This window comes from Crocuta crocuta, unplaced genomic scaffold (assembly GCF_008692635.1).
Source record: "Crocuta crocuta isolate KB4526 unplaced genomic scaffold, BGI_CrCroc_1.0 scaffold217, whole genome shotgun sequence".
Lineage (NCBI taxonomy): Eukaryota > Metazoa > Chordata > Mammalia > Carnivora > Hyaenidae > Crocuta > Crocuta crocuta.
The window spans coordinates 4,687,427-4,704,861 of record NW_027532208.1 but is presented as its reverse complement, the minus strand read 5'-3'; the positions used below and the strand labels follow the sequence as shown (position 1 = coordinate 4,704,861).

The 17,435-nt window shown below is 44.4% G+C and overlaps 1 long non-coding RNA gene across 1 annotated transcript in view; it reads left to right on the top strand.

Annotated features, from left to right (window-relative positions):
* LOC144242914 (uncharacterized) overlaps nucleotides 1-17,121 on the top strand; it is a 36,169-nt gene extending 19,048 nt beyond the window's left edge. Inside the window, exons 2-3 of the long non-coding RNA XR_013338489.1 lie at nucleotides 16,244-16,404; nucleotides 16,584-17,121. This is a non-coding gene — a long non-coding RNA (uncharacterized LOC144242914). The remainder of the gene's footprint in view (nucleotides 1-16,243; nucleotides 16,405-16,583) is intronic.
* Nucleotides 17,122-17,435: the final 314 nt, after the last annotated feature.

Sequence of the window (17,435 nt, the reverse complement as noted above, 5' to 3'; positions counted from 1 at the left end):
GACAGTTTGCTGGCAGGTGCCCCCCACCCTCAGGGTTTCTGATTCAGTGGGTCCAGGGAGGGGCTGGAAACGTATATTTTTAACAAATTCTTCTGTGAGGCTGAAGCGGCTGCCTCGGAACCACACTTCGAGAACCTCTTCTTTCTGATAGGGCAGAGTGGAAATAGGGACCAGAACAAGAGAATGGGGCTGGAGAGGCCCAGAGAGCACATCAGAGCTTTCAGACATGGCTGGTAGGTCAGAAACATGATCTCAGGGGCACCTGGGCGGCTCAGTCGGTTGGGCATCAGACTTCAACTCAGGTCATGATCTCATGGTTTGTGGGTTCGAGCTCCACATCGGGCTCTGTGCCGACAGCTCAGAGCCTGGAGCCTGTTTCGGATTCTGGGTCTCCCTCTCCCTCTGACCCTCCCCTGCTCATGCTGTCTCTCTCTCTCAGAAATGGATAAAAAATTTAAAAAATAAAATAAAAGCAGTTTGTCTAAAAAAAAGAAAAAGAAAAAGAAAGAAACATGATCCCACACAGGTCAATAAATGAGGACCAAAGGACCTATAATGTGGTGTGGCTAATTTTTCCCTCTTGCTTGTGGCCTTCCCAACCCTTTGAGTTATCTCCGTGACACAGAGGAAAGGAGGGAGTGGGGTCAATGGTTAAACTGAAGGTAACCTACTTAAGACCCTGAAGATGGACTAGGAAGGGAAAGTATTGGTGGAAATGCTCTTTCCTCATTATTTGTGAGACAAGACTCAGGTACAGTGGAAAGAGTACCCGATGGGGATACAGAAAATCTAAGTTAAATTCAAGTCTTGGCTTCACACCTTAACCATTACTGGAGATCTTTAGGCCTCAACTGCTTCATCTATAAAAATGGAGGTGGCAATACCTACTAGCTGGCACTGCCCAGCAACTTAAGGAAGTACACCCCTGGACAGAGGGACACAAAGTAATTGCTCAGTAAATGTTTGCTTCCTTTCTTTTCTACACCTGCCCATCATCCAGGCTCCAGCCAGTGAGAAGAGCTGTGTTAACATTGACTCCATTGTTGTTACAGAGCAGATTAAATTGCCTGAAATGTCTCCTTGACCCGGGGGTGATTTAGTTACCTGCCTTTGCACAGATCAGACACTGATATTTAGGAGAGAAGATTCTGAGAATGTTCTCTGAGCATTTGGGCTTAAGAGGAAGGGAGAGAGAGAAGAGGGAGACAGACTGAGGGGGAGGGGATAAAGAGAAGAACAGAGGAGACGTAGGGGAGGTGTGTACCTCCTTTTTTAGACTTAAGGGCTCCTATAATGGCATCTAGTGCTGCCCAAATTTGGGAATTCCACTCAAGGTGATGCTTGGAAGACATATTCCACTTAACATGGATATGCCACATAGGAGACATTCTCTTCCCATGGCAACAGTGACCGAAAATGGCAAAACTTACAGTTTCTTTCAGCTGGACTTCGTGGGCTTTGTGAGATCTTTTGGCTTCTGATGGTAACTCTCCTGGGCTGACCCGAGCCTTCCAGCCCTTTGCATCTTAACCGTCCAGCTGGGAGTGCCAGACCACCATGGCTGGTGAACGAGCTTCATTCAACAACTACTGGCTGGGGGCCTCCTCTGGGAAGGCTAGCTGCTAGGGACACACAGATGAATAAGCCACAGAACTTGCATGGTCCTTGCCCTAGAGATGGTAGGGTTTGGTGGGGGGACATGTAACCTCAAAATTTTATCAGAGTATGAAATGTGTTATAACGGGACCAAATACAATGACAATGAGAGGCAGGTAGTAGGTGACTGAGCAAGAGGTAATCAGGTAGATTTCTATGACATGAACTTGGCCTTGAAAGGAGACACTGGCAAAAACATGGCTGGTCTCTTTCCCGAAGGAACTGGTGTTGCAGGCAGTTTATCAAACAGGGTGTTGTGGTCTGGGGTGTAGGTGCGATCAAGGTCAATATGCTATATCAACTTGACGGGGTCAAGGGTGTCCAGATTAAACGCGATTTCTGGGTATGCCTGTGAGGATGTTTCTGGATGAGATCAGCATTTGAATGGGTGGACTCAACAAAATAGATTGCCTTCCCCACTGTGGATGGGCGTCATCTGATCCTTTGAGGGCCCATATATATAGAACCAAACGGTGGAGGAAACAGGAATTAGCCCGTTTTGCTTCCTGCCTGCCTGCCAAGCTGAGACTTTGGTCTTCTCCTGCCTTTAGACCTCAACTTACATTGTCAATGTCCCCAGATCTCAGAGTAGATACCCTGGCTTCCTGGTTCTCCAGCCTGCAGATGGCAAATCGTGGGATTTAGCCTCCATAATTGTGTGTGCCAGTTCCCCAGCATAAATCTCTCTCTATTTATGGATATATATATATATATTTGGTTCTATTTCTCTGGAGAACCCTAATATAGGTTCTTAGATATATTTCTCTCCCAGATATTTCTTTCTTTCTTTCTTTCTTTCTTTCTTTCTTTCTTTCTTTCTTTCTTTCTTTCTTTCTTTCTTTCTTTCTTTTCTTTCTTTCTATCTATCTATCTGTCTATCCACCTACCTATCTACCTATCTACCTACCTACCTACCTATTTACAGATATTTCTTATTGGTTCTACTTCTCTGGAGAACCCCAATATAGGGGCCAATGGAGAAGCAGCTCTGTTTTAGGATTTAGGCAGAACTACCTGAAGTCTGAATGCTCAGAGTATGGAACTGGAGCTCCCTAATTCTCCCTAAGTAAAGGCAAGAGTGGCTCAGAGGTTGGGAAGGGCTGAGCCTTCACCTGGGACCAGCAGACTCCAGGAAGGCTGCTCTGGTAGGGATCAAGGAGGGTTGTTATTCTCCCTGGCTGCATCCTGTCTGCGGGGGACAAGGGTACCAGACAAGATCTCGGAGGGCCTTGTACCACTAGACCTTGTGCAGAAGTGGTCTGTCTGACTCTGAAGGCAGAGCCTGGAGAAGAGAGATTCCTCTTAGGCTGTCAGGCCGTGACCTTGGCTTGCAGACTTCACCTGCTCCCCCGATGATCCCAGCAATGAAAGGGGAGCCCTTCCTCCAATGTTTGCTGCCTCTTTCCCCACCCCCTCCTTTCCCCCATATTCCTTGCCATTTCCGGGGAGTGGAGAAAGGGGTGTAGGCAGTGTGTGTGTGTGTGTGTGTGTGTGTGTGTGCACGTGTGCGTGCACGCACACACACATGCCTGTTTCCATGAGCTTCCCCACTGGTCCGTGTCTAATACTTTTCTTGTTGTGAGAAGACTTCGAGGCGGCTGTGGCAACAGCGGGCACCGATGTTGTTGAGAAACTCTGAAGATGTGTGAATTGTCCATTTCACACCGCTCCTTTAATGCCGAGGCCCTCCCTGGCGATAATGACAAGGAGGAGGATGGGAATATTGTGTTTTCTGTCCCTGCTACTGTCTGGGGCAGCTTGCTGCTGCGCAGTCTTGTGAAAACCACAGCTTCCCGACCGGGGTGCCGGATGCTCCCTCATCCACGGGGGTGTTTGTTTATTTCATCTTTCATCCTATCAGGCCTCATTAGCGTAAGCTTGTTTCTCCAGTTTTAACGGGGGCAAGGGAGCCTAGCACAATGCCTTCCCTGGGTAGACAGCCAGCAAACATGTTTCAGTGATGGTGACAGTGATAAGCTCAAAGAGAATTCTTGGAAATATAGAGGTGGTAAGATTTGGTGGATATCTATGCCTCTCGCCAGATCTGAACAGGAAGAATTCAGCTGATTGTCTGCATTAGAATTTGGAGGTTACTCCTGTATAGAAAAAGACTTGTCTTTATAGAGCATGGACTTTACTGCCATCAAAGTCACTAGGTAACCTTTGGTCAGTAACTTTGCATCTCTGAGTCTCAGTTTCCCCGGCTTCCTGGAGATGCTATGGGAATCAGACAAGATTGGATGCGCTTAGTGTAAATTAGCCCAATAAACGTTAATGGTTATGAAAATTGTGTAACATAGTGGTCAAGGACATAGACTCTGCATCCAGATAGCCTGGGTTCGAACTCTAATCTGGTGCTTACCTACTGTGTGATCTTGAACTCTCCCTGCCTTAGTTTTCTTGCCTGTGAACAGGGATAATAAGGGGACCCAACTGATAGGGTTTTACGATGGTCATGTAAATGAACTTTTGTAAAATGTTTGCAATAGTTCTGGGCATATAGGCATTGCTATATAAATATTAATTAAATAAATAAAATTAGGTGTTGCACTGTAAAGTATCATTTGGAGAAAATCACAGTGGGGCAGTTGGTAAAAATCCAGCCTCTCCTAAAACTGCCACTCTGGAATGATTTCTGGATTGACCTGCTTTGCCCATGCAACGAACAGGCTCAAGTCTCAGTGGCTGACAGAAGCAACTAGTAATTTCTGGCTTATGTTTTCTGTGGGCTACTGTGGGTCTGCGGGTCTCTGCTCCATGCATCTCATTACACTGGGGCCCAGGCAGAAGGAGCAACCCCAATGTGGATGAGCCTACCTTTTTGACAGAGGGGAAGATCACATGATCTAAGAAGACCCCTGCAATCACATTTATTTTTTTTCCCTTAAATAGTTTACTGTCAAGTTGGTTTCCATATACCACCCAGTGCTCATCCCCACAAGTGCCCTCCTCCATGTTCATCACCCCTCTTTCCCTCTCCCCCACTTCCACCAGCCCTCAGTTTGTTCTCAGCATTCAAGAGTCTCTCATGGTTTGCTTCCCTCCCTTTCCCCAACTATTTTTCCCCTTCTTCTCCCTCATGGTCCTCCGTTAGCTTCCTCTTAATCCACCTATATGTGCAAACATATGGGATCTCTCCTTCTCTGCCTGACTTATTTCGCTCAGCATAACACCCTCAAGTTCCATCCATGTTGCTACACATGACCAGATTTCATTGTTTCTCATTGCCATGTAGTATTCCATGGTATAGATAAACCACATCTTCTTGATCCATTCGTCCGTGGATGGACACTTAGGCTCTTTCCATGTTTTGGCCATTATTGAGAGTGCTGCTATGAACATCGGGGTAGATGTGCCCCTATGCATCAGCACTCCTGTATCCCTTGGGTAAATTCCTAGCAGTGCTATTGCTGGGTCATAGGGGAGTTCTATTGTTATTTTTTTGAGAAAATTCCACACTGTTTTCCAGAGGGGTTAGGGTTTAAAGCTTCTGTTTGGATGTGACATGGCCGAGCCCAGACCAACCACATAGCAGTGGCCCCAAATGCACAATGTCCTATTGGTGAAGGATCTAGTATGTACCTCCAAGAGCTGAGTAGCACGAAAGCCCAAGTGATGAGGAGATATGGCACCAGTTTACATGAGGAATGGTTGAAATATGTAGCCTGGAGAGCTTCTGAAGTGGTAGAAGTCTCCAGATATTTGAAAGTTGTTTGGTGACAGACTGATGCAATACATACTGCATAGCTCTGGAGGAGGGTAAAAGCACAAAGCAGATTTGGCTCGGCATACATTCTTTTTTTAAATTGTATTTATTTTGAGAGAGATAGAGACAGCGCGAGTGGGGGGGTGGGGGCAGAGAGAGAGGGAGAGAGAGAGAATCCCAAGTAGGCTCTGCACTGACTGTCCTTAAGCAACTGAGCCACCCAGGTGCCCCATCAGCATAAATTGTTATCAAACAGGCTGCCGAACATGGCAATGGGTCTCCCTATGGTTGAGCAGGTTAAGTATTTAAGTGGTGGCATGAGCAGATCAAATGAGATGATTTAGCAGGGCTTTCATTTCATTGTGTGTTCCCCCAAATCATTTTCCTTCTGAACGGGAGTCACCTCTTCGGAAGTTTGAAAGATAGTTGATATCAAGTCATTTGGGGTCAACACGTGTGGGCAATCAGACACCAGCTTAAGCCTTATATAGGAGGGACGGTGCGAGGTCATGGTCATCTCTGCTGTTTGCTAGCTATTCCTGTCTTTTTCTTCTGGGCATATGGGAAGATGGCACCTCCCTGCCCACCGTGAAATCAGGCATTTCCAAGGGCTTCGCTTTGACCAACAAAATGTGAACTCCGACGGTGTGAGTCCTTCTTCCAAGAGGACACTTTGAGAGCCAATGTGTGATGCACCATGTGCGATTGCTGCGGTCCCAGTGACGAGGAGCATATGAGCTGGGAGGAAGCCTGTGTCCGCCTGGGTACTGGCCAGTTGCAGGGGACTGCTGAGCCATGGCGCACACGCATTATGACTGAGAGAGAAACACTGCTGTAGTCAGTGAGATGTCTAGGGTTCCTATTACTCTAGCACCATCTCATCTCACTTGTTTTGCTCACTTGTTTTCCCCCACAAAAGCAGTCCTGTCCATCAAACCACATATGAATTGGTAAATGTTCCCGTAGCCCAGTTAAGAAAGTAAAAAGAAACAGGTAAAATTAATTTTAATAGCATCCTTTATTTAACCCAATATATCTAGAATATTATTATTTCTACACGAAAGCAATGTCAAACATTAATTAGGTGTTTTACACTCTCTCTTCCATCCAAAGCCTCTGAACCTTGGGGTGTATTTTACACTCACAGCATATCTCAGCTAGAGGTAGCCACAGCTCAAGTCATAGCCACATCGCCTGACCGAATTAGAGGCTTCTAGTGACACGGTTAAGGGGATGCCACAGGCTGTTTGCTATGGGTTGTTTAATTGGGCCAGACTCATGTTGTGAAAGGGGATGATAAACATGTATCAATGAAGTAGAAGGTCTGTTATGTTGATTTTCATGTAAACTGAAGGACCATGGAACCAGATCTGACTTTTTATCTAGTAATAGATAGGAACTATGACGAGGGCTCTTTTGTACACACAATTTTGTGTTTGTTTTTTAAGTTTATTTAGAGAGAGAGAGAATTCCAAGCAGGCTCTGCACTGTCAGCGTGGAGCCTGATGCGGGGCTCGAACTCAGGAACCGTGAGATCATGACCTGAGCCTAAGTCGGACGCTCAACCAACTGAGCCACCGAGGTGCCCCCGATTCTGTGGGTTTTAAATAAATGGGTAATGCAGTCATGCTTACACCCAGACACCTAAATGTGTACATATACATGTGTGTGTGGTCTGCAGTGAAAAATGTCCCCCTCTTACCCACTTCCTACCCACCCCTCACCTCCACCACATACAGGCTACCACTAGTACCAGTTTCTTGATGTCTCCTTTCAGAATCTTTCATGTATATATAAGCAAATGTGACTTTCTCTTCTTATTTCTCTTTTACACAGAAGGCAGCGTACCACACACACTTTTCAGTACTTTGCTGATTTTTCTTTTTAACTTAAACATATATTGGACTTCTTTCTATGACTACATACAGAGCCACATCCTTTTCCTTTTCTTTTTTTCCTCTATGGTACAGCTCGCTGAATTGTTTTACCATCATATCTAACAAGTTCCTTATCGGTGAAGAGACTCATGCTTTTTGCAAACAATGGTGAAATAAATGGCCTGCACCCATGTCATTTTGCGTGGGTATAAAGATATCTGAAAGATACATCCCAGAGGTGGCTTGGTTGGGTGTAAAGGGCCAAAGATTTACGTTCTATTTTGCTGACCTTCCCTACCACGGACTGAGAGAATTAAGTTAAAGTCTTCTTCAGTCGGCAGGTTTTTGTTTATTTTTTCTATATAATTTCTGCTTTAGGAATATTGCTGGTAGATAATCGGATATATAAATATTCATAACTGTTTTATCTTAATTGTTAATTGCACCCTTTAGCATTAAAAAGGGCCCTTCTTTGTATCATTAAATGCTTTTTGGTCTCACTTCCACTTTGTCTAATATTAATATCATAAACCCAGCTTTCAGTTTGCTTGCATTTGCCTGGTATACCTTTGTCCAGGCTTTTATTTTTAAAAATTGCTTTGTTTTCCAGTCTCTCGATAGCCTGGAGTTTGGATTTTCTTTGCGATATGACCTGAAAAACTTTTACTTTTAATAATAATCGAGACTCATTTGCATACTGATACGTCTGCTTGGGTTTAGTTTTTCATATTTTATGTGTCCTTCTTCTCAAGTATTTATAATTGCATCTTCTTAAGTGTTTCACTCTGTGATGTTTGCTCTGTGTGTGTATGTGTGGTTCTGATATTTAAGAGGGTTGGTATTTTTCTAGTTGTTACCTTCATAAAATTAATTATAGCTTTATATAATTCTTAGTCCCGATTTTTCTACTCAGCATCCAATGGTTTCCTGGTATGTACCATTGTAAACCCGATGTGTTTCCTATTCCTTTGTCTTTCCTTTCTTCTCCTTAATTCAGTCTTCTTCTCAATTTGGTCAATAACAATATGTTTCTTGCAGTTTCTATTTGAACTGTCAACAAGCTTTTATTACCTCTCATCCACCTTGATTACTTGGTTTGCCAGCTTTATGTAATATTCTCCCGCTCTCCTGTGTGACCCATGAGGCAAATAGCAGTATTACTCTATCTCCTTCTTTTTTGTGCTTCTCTCGCCCACTTTTGTTGTTACCTGCATCATTCCTGGCTCGTCAGGGCATATGACACTCACATTGTCTTCTGTCCCCCAAATCCGTGTGTGTGTGTGTGTGTGTGTGTGTGTGTTTCACATTTTTGCTTTGAACTTTTGCGTATGTAAGACTCGGCCCGTTCTTCTGCTCTGGAGCCTTAGACATTTCTCACACAGCTGCAGTTTACCCTCTAGAAGTTTCCTCAAGAAGGGCCGTGGGCCAGTGATCCTTGAGTTATGCAGGTTCATGACTGTTTGTCTGTGGTCATTATACGTGGAAAATAATTTGGATAAAAAGAAAATTCTTGGCTCAGGTGTTGAATCCCTGGGGAGTTTTAGCTATTTCTCCTGTGTCATCAAGGACTGACTGTTGCTGGGAGAAATCTGAAGTCAGCCTGTTTGTTTTTTTTCTCTGTAATCTAACTTTTAAATGCCAGATCAAAGGATTCTTTACCTCTAAATTTAGTCGAGCAGCTTTGCCAAGAGATGTCTCGGTGTTGACTCTTCGGGGTCGATTTCCCTGACCACAGTGTTCCTTTTCTACAAGGCAGCGTCAAGCCTTTTATTTCAGGACAATTTTCTTGAGTTGTATTGTTAAATATTTGTTCTCCTTCATTGTTCTGGCTCACTTTATTTTTTAGTAAGGGCATCTAATATTGGCTCTCCTCTGCTTGCCTTTTACATCTGTAGTCGTAGCTCTCCTGGGCTGTGACTCCCTGTTTTATTTTGTGGCTTTTATTCAAGTTTTGCAAATCTGTCTCCATGTCCCTTTTTATGTTTTCTGCAGTGTCTTCTCCTTTGTACCTCGGTATCTTGTTTTCATTTCTGTGATGTTTGTTCTATTTTTTTCCCTGCTTCTTTCCTGAGTTTTGCCAGCCACATTTCATCGAGAATTTTTGGATATCAATGATTTTTCTGCCTTTTGCCCAGTTTTTCTTATAGAGTCTCTGTGTGGGTGCTGAATTATTTATACTATTATTATTATATTTATATTTATTTTATTTTATTTATAGTTATTTATTATGTTTATATGTACTTATTATTATTTATATTTATTTATCATGTTTATATTATTATTTAAACATATTATATTTATATTTTATGTTATTATGTTGTTATTGTTATTTATCTATTATATATATGACATTATATGTACTGTAACTGCTACCTTGACCATTGAACAATGTAGGAGTTAGGCAGTCGAAAATCCATGTATAACTCTAAGCTCTTCAAAAACTTAGCTATTAGGGGCATCTGGGTGGCTCAGTCGGCTAAGCATCTAACTCTTGATTTTGGCTCAGGTCATGATCTCACGGTTCACGAGATCGAGCCCCGCATCAGGCTCTGTGCTGACACTGTGGAACCTGCTCGGGATTCCCTCCCTTTCTCTCTGCTCCTCCCCCACTAGCACTCTGTCTCTCTCTCCCCCCACTCAAAAATGGATAAATAAATGAAAAAACAAACTTGACTACTAAACGCCTACTGTTCACCAGAAGGAAGCCTTACCAATAACATAAATAGTCGATGAACACATATTTGGTATGTTACACGTATCATATGCTGTATTCTTACAATAAAGTAGGCTAGAGAAGAGAAAATGTTATTAAGAAAGTCATAAGGTTGGGGCGCCTGGGTGGCTCAGTCAGTTAAGCATCCGACTTCGGCTCAGGTCACGATCTCACAGTTCATGATTTCAAGCTCCACATCAAACTCAGAGCCTGACATCTCAGAGCTTGGAACGTACTTCAGATTCTGTGTCTCCCTCTCTCTCTGCCCCTCTCCCACTTGCACACTGTCTCTCTCTCTCTCTCTCTATCTCAAGAATAAATAAACGTTAAAAGTTAAAAATAAAAGAAAATCATAAGGAGAAGAAAATATACTTACAGTATTTTACTAAATTTATTGTAAAAAAAAAAATTCCGATATATGGGGACCTGTGCAGTTCAAACCTGTGTTGTTCAAGAGTGGGCTGTGTCATCATCCTTAACCTGGCAATGGCTATGCCTACTAATCCTGTTGTTGTTTTCATCATGTAAGTCATCACAGCATAGGTAGGGGTTTCTGAGCCAGCCTTTTGCTAGAAGGTCCTGTGTGGGGAGGGGCCCAGGCAGCCCCTGCCTGATGCTTCCTCCTCTGCTCCCCAGAGACAGATCGCCCCCTGGCCCTGGCCCAGCCCCGTGATTCTCTGCTGCCTCCTCTGTGCTGCTGTGAGCCAGCTGGGCCCCAAAGGGCCCAATTCACCAGTTCTGTTCACTCAGTCCCTATAAACAACCGTTACCTTCTGACCATGTCGATTAGGTGGCACTTTCTGAACTTTGTCCCCACTGGGCAATCCTGTCACCCTTATTGCTTCTTTTTGTTTCCCCCAATTCACAGCCCAATCTCAGACAGTCTGGGGGGGCCCTTACATGCGCTTTGGAATTTGAGTCATCTCCATCCCTGAATTCTGTGGAAACTAGTTTGTGCAGTTTATAATTCTCCTTTTGCTTTTGTGTGATTTCTAGCGGGGGAAGAAGTAAAATGGGGTAAAGCGGGTAGCCACGTTCATACCAGAAGTCTCGCTTCTCAAACTAACTTGAAATCCACGCACTGTTGATTCTTTTGGCTCGCAGTTGTGTGGCTTAATTTAAAGCTGAGGGTGCTTGATTGTAAGTTGAGAAAGTTGCCTTATGAAATATAGTTTTCTCTCAGCAAGTATTTCCAAAAATACTTGGAACAGTGTTATTCCTTACGAATATCTACCAAGTCTGGTTTTCTTCCTTGGGAATCCAGAAAAGACGGTTTTATAAAACAATTGGCAAACTTGTATAATTTATGTCTGCAGGCTCTCAGAGAGGTCATCTTTTTTATTGGTTTCTCATCCAAAGTTAGAGAAAGAGTGGCTGGAGTTCTGGCATCCTAACGTGACATCAAACAGTCCTCCGTCGCCGTGCAAAGGGCACTCTCATATAGAAGTTTCCTGGAGGGACTCTGGCAATCTATATTAAGACACTGAAAAATATTCATACCCTTTCATCCAGAAAGTCTATTTTTAGGGATTCAGCTTATGGATGTAATCAGAGACACAGAGATCAATGCCCACAAATGATTACCAAAAATTGAAAACTACTTAAATGTTCAAGGGTGCTAGTTAAAGCATGGTACGTGCATATGATGGGGGAGAAATGATTCATTGAAAACAATCCTTCTGTTAACATTTTAGTGTTGTGAGAAAATGTTTATGATATTATGTTGGGATAGGATAGAAATCTATTGGCCAGTGGATCTCAGTTCTGCAAAATATCCAAAAAAAAAAAAAAAAAAAAAAAAATGGGGAATAAATATATCAAAATATTTTTTTGAAATGCTCATTTCAAAAAAATCATCATTTTCTGTTATGAGACTATGGAGTCGTGCTTATTTTCTTTGTGTATTTTGCCGTGTTTGAATTTTTCTACAAATGAGCATGACTAATGTATTTTATATTGGCCTTTTATTTATAATTTAATTTTTTAGGAAACGCATTCATGTTGGACAAAACTCAAAAGGCATAGGGACATATAGTGAATAGTCTACTGCCCAACCTCTATTTCTCATTCATTCATTCCTTTATTGCCTAGTCCTTCTCCCTGGAGGCAACAGTATTATTTGGTTCATGGGTATACGTTCAGAGATATTCTGTGCAATCCAAGTAACTCCTCCCATCTCTTCTTTTCCTCTCCCCTTCTTATGTAAATGGTAGCAAACCTATCGTTCTGTTCTGTTCTTTTGTTAAACTTCATCTACTTTGGCAATGATGTCATATCAGTACACAAAGAGCTTCTTGGGGTTTAGGAATTGTTGCCCAGAATTCCATTCTTTGCAGGTGTCTTGATTTGCTGAAATGAACACTGCAACTGTTATCAATCTTTTCTTTTTTTTTTTTTAATGTTTATTTATTTCTGAGAGACAGAGAGAGAGAGACAGAGTGCGAGTGGGGGAAGTGCAGAGGGAGAGGGAGACACAGAATCCAAAGCAGGCTCTGGGCTCTGAGCTGTCAGCACGGAGCCCAACATGGGACTCAAATTCGTGAACCGTGAGATCCTGACCTGAGCCAGAGTTGGCTGCTTCACCGACCGAGCCACCCAGGCGCCCCTATCAATCTTTGTTGTTGTTATAAACAACGCTGTGATAAATAACCTGGAACACATGTCATTTCAAACATGTATGATGTTTATAGGCTGTGATGGCTGAGTGCACCTGTCAACAGGTCTCCAGGAGGTGCCTTTCCATCCACACCCAGCTTGACAATGTAATGTTGACTGAGACAAAACTAGGATGGGTGGGAGAGGCAGGCAGCCACGAGGGAAGCCCTTTTGTGGCCGAGGGACGCAAGCTGTGGCAGGAGTTAGTCTCGTTCCCCAAGTAGTAATTAATCCATTCTGGGAACCTTGCCCACCTAACTTACATCCGTGGGACATCTCATTTAAAACTCCTCGCTGATAGCTTCTTGCTATTATTTCACACTTATGTGGGGCTTATCATTCTTTAAGTGTCTTCTGGAAACTTCTCTCACTGGACTCTTGTTACCCTATGGAATAGGGTAGAGCAGTTAACCCCCCATTTCATAGCTGGTGAAAGTTAGCGAGCACTGGGTCACCCGTTTGGTTAGTACTCTAGCGCAGCCCAGGGCCAGCTCTCCCCAGCTCCAGGCCTTGTCCCTGTCTTCCTGTCCATGAAGAACACTACAACTTGAGCTTTCTCACCTTCCTTCTGACAGCCATATATTGCAAGACCTCTCCTTTACTCACTTGGGGCAATACTTCACCCCCAGCTTCTCCTGGAGATTTTACCGGGGTGTCACATTGCTTAAAACTAGACCTTCCCTGTTTGATTTCTTCATTGAGGCTTTATGGCTCTGGTGGGCTATTTCCAGTGAAAAATATCGCAGCTGTTCTCATTGGCATTGAACTTTAGGGCTTCTGTCTCTAATTTATCTCGGTGTTGGAGCTGACCCAGAGCTGTTTTCTGAGGACAAGCTTGGCCCTTCATGGGGCTGCTCGCTCACCTCGCCTCAAGCCTGTATCCTGGTTGGGCTCCTTAATTTATAGGCAAGGATGTCAAACATGCTCTTTGCTCTGCAGGCTGTTAAAGCATAAAGATCAGCCTTTAATCAGCAGCACAGAGAGTGTCCTCTGGGTCCTTGTTAGAGGGCAAACCCCTGAATTCTTTGTTGCCTCGTTCTTAAGCAGCACTCAGCAAAACCCTAATCTTTTACTGATTGTCTATATATCCTTTATTGACACCCATGTAGAATACCTTTCCCTCCTTCTGAAGTCAAACTTAGAACTTTAATCTACTCATTAATCCAATCAACAAATAGGCATAAAGCATTACTAGGTAGTAGATGCTGGGTAGTAGTCGGGTTTTGGGAGCTCAGTAGTGACCAAGACAAACTTGCTACTCTCAAGGAATTTATATTCCAGTTGGAAGAGACAGATGGATAGACGTTAAACAAATAAAACAAATAAACATTGGGGCGCCTCAGTGGCTCAGTCAGTTAAGCATCGGATTCTTGATTGCAGCTCAGGTCATGATTTCATGGTTTGCGGGATTGAGCTTCACGTCAGGCTCTGCGCTCTCAGGGGATAATCCCCTGCTTGGGATTCTCTCTCTCTCCCACTCTCTCTGCCCCTCTCCCTCATGCATGCTCTCTCTCTCTCAAAATAAACAAGTAAACTTTAGAAAACTGAGTAAACATGTATTATGGCAGATACTGATAAATGCTATAGAGACAATGAAAGCAATTTAAGGGAAATAAAGTGGAAAGATATACGTGTGTGTGTGTGTGTGTGCATGTGTGTGTGTGTGCACGTGAGTGCAGTATTTCAGGTACGTACATCTGGGAAAGCTTCATAGTCACTTGATATTTGGCTAGAAACCAGAAAGAAGTGAAAGTGTGAGGCACTTATATCCTGGAGGAAAGAACATTCTAAGCAGAGGGCTTCTCATGTCTGGGGAGAGACCAGCGCAGCTGGAACAGAAAGGGTAGAGGGCAAAGAGAGAGAAGAACAGCAGTACAAGGGAGAGGATTGGGGTCGGGGCAGATGAGGGACCACCCGTGGCCTTTAGGTGTATTAGGCAGGGTCCTCCAGGAAAACAGAGCCATTAGGATCTATTTCTCTATATCTATATCTACATTGAAACAGATTAATGTATATAATATTATAAATCTATGTAACATATATATAATTAGAAGACTTATGAAGAATTGCCACACACATTTATGGAGGCCCGAGGAGTCCTTTTGTCCTCCGTCTGCAAGCTAGAAGCTCAAGCCAGCATTTCAGTTTGAGTCCCAAGCAGACAAAGACCAATATCCTAGCTCAAATCAGTTTGGCAGATAGAGTTCCCTCTTATTCAGCCTTTTGGTTCCATTCATGTCTTCAACTGATTGGACAAGGCCCACCCACATTAGAGCAGGCCTTCTGTTTGACTCAGTCTACTGACTGATACCTCATCCAGAAATACTCTCACAGACATACTGGGAATACTATTTGACTACACATCTGGGTACCCCGTGGCCCAGCTGACACGTAAAATTAATCATCATGGTATGGCAGTAGTAACTCTGTTTTTTATTTTTATTTTATTTGAGAGAGAGAGAGAGAGAGTGAGCAGCGGAGAGGGGCAGAGGGAGAAAGAGAATCCTAAGTAAGCTCCATGCTGGGCACAATCCCATAACCCTAGGATCATGACCTGAGCCAAAATCAATAGTCAGATGCTCAACCGACTGAGCCACCCAGGCGCTCCCTAACTCTGGTTTTCACTTGGAGAGAGAGATGGGGAGCCACTGGAGATTTTGAACAAAGGAGCGGCATGAGCTGACTTATGTTCTAGCAGGATCCCTGGCTGCCGGGTTAAGAATAGACTGTAGGGGTGGGGGGAAGGGCACAGGGGCGAGGGCAGAGAGAAGAGTTGGAGAGACCATGGAAATAATCTGAGAAATGCGGGTGGCCTGGACTAGAATAGGCCCGGTAGGCACGGTGTGCAATGGTTGTGGTTCTAGATGCATTTTAAGAGAGAGAGTCTGGGGCCACACAGGCCCTTGTCCGTACTTCTGTGACAGCCCCTCTCATTTTGGACGGTAATTGTTTACTTGTCTCCTACATTGAGTGCTGCTTAATTAATCCTTGTAAAAATAGCAACATAATAATAATAGCCAGCCACCAAGCTGTACTCTGTACCAGTGACTGGGCTCAGTGCTTTATCCATGGTCTTTCATTTGATTTTCACATCAAGCCTGTGAGCTTATTCTTATTTTATTGAAGTATAGTTGACACCTAGTGTTCACAATAACAAACGTGTTATTAACCCAATGCTATCTAGGGTGCTCTTTTTAAAAAAAAAATGTTTATTCATTTCTGAGAGAGACAGAGACAGAATGTGAGCAGAGGAGGGGCAGAGAGACAGGGAGATGCAGAATCTGAAGCAGAATCCAAGCTCTGAGCTGTCAGCACAGAGCCCACTGCGGGGCTCGAACTCAGAGACCTGGAGATCACCACCTGAGCCGAAGTGCAAAAGCTTAACCGACTGAGCCGCCCAGGCATCCCTAAGATGTTCTTAAAGTCTGGAAATATTGTTATTTTATATTTTAACCCACTGAGGATGTCCTTGAGGGCATTATGGAGACTTGTCTCAGTTTTTAGACTTACGGACATCCTGTGAGATTTAGACATAAAGAGGTTTAGAAACTTGGCGAAATTCTCATGCCAGTCTCTGCCTAGCACTGTGCTTAGTACCTAACAGACACTGAATGAGTGGTATTCATTCCTTCACAGGTATTTCCAAGCCCACTGTGTGCCAGACCCACGGGGAATTTAAAGATGCTCCAAGTCACCTCCCTCGTAAGCTCGTGTTCTAAGGGGATGGCATATTTGGAGCCATTGAGTAACTCATCCCATTTGGGCAGAGTGGAAGGACAGAAGGAAGCCTTGGAGGGGTGAGTAGAGATGCGATCGTTGAGCACCTCAGACGCAGATGAGGAGCTTTATTTAGAGAAGAGGCCATGCCTCTGTAGAGACGTCTCTGTAAAGACGCAGAGAGCGCCGGGTGGTGGCAGTGACAACGGCCGTGTCTCACTGGCTCGTCTGGTCCTTCTCTCCACGCGCCCTCCTGCAGCGCAGTTACAGAGAAGGGCCAGCCTGACCGCAGGCTCACTTGATGCCCAGCCAATAGGACACCTCCTCAGCGGGACATCACAGGGAGCAACTGAGCAGCAGGAGAGTTCGCCTCCGGAAGCCGGGAGAATGTGTTGCCTCTGCTGCTGTCACGAGGAGACCCGTCGGCAGGCAGCTGTGGCTCACGCGTGAGCATATGGTCAGGCCCATGTGGCCCAGATTTCACTCGAGTGCCTGTAAAGAGCCAGCAGCTGCTTCTGCCGCTGCTGGGCGGTCCCTGTCCCACTGTCCCAGCCCCGCCCCGCTGCCCTCAGCAATCTGCTCGACAGGCAGAGCCCCATGATCTCTCCAGCTGCTGGGAACAGGGTGGGGGCAGGACCAGAAGCATCTCCCCTTTTCCGATCCAACATCACCTGTTGGGACCAGAGCCCACCGCAGGGATGGGCGGCACATGGGGAGCTCCCGGACTGGCCAGCCCCACTCCCTACCCCACTGTGGAACTTGGCAATGGCTCTGTAAACACAAGGCATTAAAATAGGGGTGCCTGGGTGGCAGGTTGAGTTGATTAAGCGTCCGACTCTTGATTTCAGCTCAGGTCTTCCTCTCATATTCTGAGTTCGAGCCCCATGTCGGGCTCTGTGCAGACAGTGTGGAGCCTGCTTGGAGTTCTCTCTCTCTCCCCATCTCTATCTGCCCCTACTCACTCTCAAAATATATAAATAAGCTTTTTAAAAAACATAAAATAAAAACAGCTTTTATGCAGAAGTTTGATTTTAATGTAAGGCACAGTATTGTAATGCCACAGGTAATGCCACAGTAATGTAAGGCAGCTGGTGGCATTAACTATGGGGAG